A 4,177-nucleotide genomic window follows, 5' to 3' on the forward strand; every position below is an offset into this window, starting at 1 on the left:
CTAGCGACGCCCACCCAGTCGTGCACAGGTGTGCTCTGACCCCCGTTCCTGCTGTGGCACTTGGTGTTCTGGGTCCCTCTCCCGGCCTCGTTCCCAGTCCCTCTCCCTGTCCAGAGTCCCCCTGTCACATTCCCTGTCCCTCTCCCTGTCCAGAGTCCCCCTGTCACATCCCCTGTCCCTCTCCCTGTCCAGAGTCCCCCTGTCACATTCCCAGTCCCTCTCCCTGTCCAGAGTCCCCCTGTCACATCCCCTGTCCCTCTCCCTGTCCAGAGTCCCCCTGTCACATTCCCTGTCCCTCTCCCTGTCCAGAGTCCCCCTGTCACATTGCCTGTCCCTCTCCCAGCTATGCTCCGGCTCTGGGTTCTGCTCTCACTCCGCTTCCTCCTCCTGCTCCTCCTGCTCCACTTCTTGCTCCTTCCTCTGCTCAGCCCTGCTCGGCCGCTCAGCCTCCTCCCGTATAATCTGCCCGCGGCGGCAGGGCGCGGCCTTGGGTTTACGGGAAAGGCTGCCCAGGAGCCTCCTGAGCTGTCTGTTTCTTCTCCCTCTTTTTTTCTTGAGACTTTGCACGTTCCTTATGGAGATGGTCCCAGGACCGTGATGGGGAAGGTTCTGCTCCAACTTGGTCCCAATCCCATTCACGTTTTGACCCAGTTCACTCCCTTTCCCCGTCCCACCCTGTCCACTGTCCCCTCACTGCCCGCTCCTGCGCCCGCTGTGCTGCCTGGGGGGTGCTGTGGTGGCTGGACTGGGCCTGGGGGTGCGGGGTGTTGTGCAGGGGCCGTGGCACACCTTGCTCCTCTGTCTTAGCTGCAGAGGGACGGTCCCTCCCTCGAGAGGCCCCGGTGATAATCCTGCTCATCTGGCTCCGCCTTGTCTGCACAGAGGAACTTCAGATTGCCCTGGGGCCGTTTGACCCCAGGTGGAGCTGTGCGGGTGGCGGCAGCTTCCCCTACGGTTGTGGGCCTTACAAAGCAGGGAGATTTGGGGGCTGGACCAATAACACAGTGGGTAGAGCTTTTGCCTTGCACACGGCTGACCCGGGTTCGATTCACAGCATCCCATATGGTCTCCTGAGCACTTCCAGGGGTTAATTCCTGAGTGCAGAGCCAGGAGTAACCCAGGTGTGACCCAAAAATAAAAAAAATAAAAAATAAAATAAAAGCAGGGACATTTGGTCTTATCGACCCAGAAGGCCTCTTCCACCCAAGTTCCTGTTCAGCCCGACAGTTCCTTCAGGTAGCCGGCAGGGAAGGGGCAGACCAAACTGGAGATGTGGACTGATCTTAACTGGAGATGTGGACAATGGGACTGATCTGAAATTGTTGGTGTGGACAGTGTGACTGATCTTGCCCAGGGCTGGGGAGGCCGCCCGAGCAGTTCTCACTGGGTTTCCATGGTAATGGAGACTGCAGACTTCTGCTGGCTAACGGATCTTCCGGTCAAGGTATCCATCCCCTAATGTCACTTTCTTTACTTCAAACTCTACAGACCGGGGCAAAGCCGTTTCTTCTTCTTCTTCTTCTTTTTTAATTTTATTGAATCACCGTGAGATAGTTACAAGCTTTCACGTTTGGGTTACAGTCACACAATGGTCAAACACCCATCCCTCCACCAGTGCACATTCCCTGCCACCAATATCCTGGGTGTTATCCACCCCCTTTTCCACCCTCCCCCTGCCTCCATGGCAGACAATATTCCCCATACTCTCTCTCTACTTTTGGGCATTATGGCTTGCAACACAGACACTGAGAGGTCATCATGTTTGGTCCATTATCTACTTTCAGCACACATCTCTCATCCCGAATGATTCCTTCAGCCACCATTTTCTTAGTGATCCCTTCTCTATTCATTCCATCTGCCTTCTCCCCTCTGCTCATGAAGCAGGCTTCCAGCTATGGGGCAATCCTCTTGGCCCTTGTATCTACTGTCCTTGGGTGTCAGCCCTCATGTGATGTAATTCTATACTCCACAAATGAGTGCAGTCCTTCTATGTATGTCCCTCTCTTTCTGACTCATTTCACTTAGCACGATACTCTCCATGTCTATCCATTTATAAGCAAATTTTATGACTTCATTTCTCCTAATAGCTGCATAGCATTCCATTGTGTAGATGTACCAAAGTTTCTTTAACCAGTCGTCTGTTCTGGGACACTTGGGTTGTTTCCAGATTTTGGCTATTGTGAACAGTGCTGCAATGAACATATAGGTAGATGTCATTTCTACTGTGCTTTTTTTTATATATCCTCGGGATATATTCCCAGAAGGGGTATTGCGGGGTCATATGGAAGCTCAATTTCTAGTTTTTGAAGGACTGTCCATATTGTTTTCCAGAAAGGCTGGACCAGTTGGCATTTCCACCAACAGTGAAAGAGCGTCCCTTTTTCCCCACATCCACGCCAGCACTGGTTGCTTTTGTTCTTTTGAATGTGTGCCAGTCTCTGTGGTGTGAGATGGTATCTCATTGTTGTTTTGATTTGCATCTCCCTGATGACTAGCGATGTGGAGCATTTTTTCATGTGCCTTTGGTGGGGGGGGGGGCAAGGCCATTTCTACTGAAACCTGGGGGGTGCAGGGGGCTCTGCTTCCAGCTCCTTCTCTTCCTCTTCCCTCTACCCATTCTCCTGGCCCTCAGCAGACACTACCCGAGTGACATATTTTCATATTAGTAACTACATATTTATGTAGTGACATATTTGGCACATTTTCAGCCCTTTACATGAATCCCATCATGGCCTCTATGCTTTGTCTCCTCCTCAGAGATTCTGGGGTCTTCGGCATGAAGTTCCACCATGGCCTCCTGTCCCTGCCAGGGGGTTGATGTCAAGACGAGGCTCTTGAGCCACTCGGGGTGGTGCTGATGGGTGGTTTCTCCTGTGTAATTGCTGTGCTGGCTCCCCAGTGCCGCGTCCCACCAGGCCGGCCCCACTCCTGTGTCACTGTTTCCAGCTGGCACCCCCTTGGTGGCTGAGACAACAGAGAGCTTCCTCTTGAACGGTTTGGGCAACGCTCTCTCTCTTTTCCTCACCTTCGGCACTGACCTCTGGGCGGTCATCATTGCTGACGTGGTCTGCAATAGTCAGGCGAGGGGGGTGGGGAACTGCGGGGTGGGGGCTTCTGGCCTCACTTTCAGGTCTGTTTCCACGTTTGTCCATGGTCACTTCCTCCTTCTCCCCACCTTCTTTGCATTCTGATAACATGATTTTCCCCCTCCCCCTGGAAGTGCTGTTTCTCCCTTTCCAGCAGCCCATGGGTGCCAAATTTAGAGACTTAGAAAAATTAATTCTATACAAGAAAATAAGACCACATGCACCACTTTTTAAATTGTGTCTGAAAAGGCTTCAGCCCATTTTTGTAGTTACTAATATTGAGGACTGGAGCGATAGCATGGCAGGTAGGGTGTTTCCTTGCACGCGGCCGACCCGGGTTCGATTCCTCCACCCCTCTCAGAGAACCTGGCAAGCTACCGAGAGTTTCCTGCCCGTATGGCAGATCCTGGTAAGCTACCCATGGCGTATTGGATATGCCAAAAACAGTAACAATACGTCTGACAATGGGGATGTTACTGGTGCCCACTCGAGCAAATCGATGAACAACTGGACGACACTGCTACAGACAGTACAGTGCTACTAATATTGAAAAATACCTGAAGATAGATAGAGAGATCAGAAAAATGATTGGGAAAGAGGTGGTATATTGTAAGTTAAATTCATTAGGGTTTGGGACTGGAACAATAGCACAGTAGGTAGGGTAGGGTGCTTGGTTTGTATATGGCCAGCCTAGGGTTCAAACCCTGGCCCACATATGGTCTCCTGAAGCTCACCAGGAGTGCCCTGACTGCTGGGCCAGGAACAAGTCCTGAGCACTGCCAGGTGTGGCCCCAAACAAACAAAATCTTTAGGATTTTTTTTTTTTTGCACCTCAAATTTGTCTTCCAGAGTCCGAGTCGTGAGGTTAAGTTGCCGGATTAATGACATAACTGCTTTACAGTTCTTAGCCTCCAGCAGTAATTTGCAGAGCCCGGATATAGTAGTCATTTTATTTTACAAAAATACCAAATAGGGAGCTAGAATGATAGTACAGCAAGTGGGGTGCTTGTCTTACATACAGCTGACCCAGGATTGAACAATCCTTGTCATATCATATGGTCCCTGAGCACTGCCAGAAGTAATTCCTGAAT

The 4,177-nt window shown here is 51.2% G+C and overlaps 1 pseudogene; it reads right to left on the reverse strand.

Annotated features, from left to right (window-relative positions):
• LOC101542320 (apoptotic chromatin condensation inducer in the nucleus-like) lies at positions 1 to 3,230 on the reverse strand (annotated as a pseudogene).
• Between the last annotated feature and the right edge of the window lie 947 nt (positions 3,231 to 4,177).

The sequence above is a fragment of the Sorex araneus genome, chromosome 7, assembly GCF_027595985.1.
Source record: "Sorex araneus isolate mSorAra2 chromosome 7, mSorAra2.pri, whole genome shotgun sequence".
Taxonomy (NCBI): domain Eukaryota; kingdom Metazoa; phylum Chordata; class Mammalia; order Eulipotyphla; family Soricidae; genus Sorex; species Sorex araneus.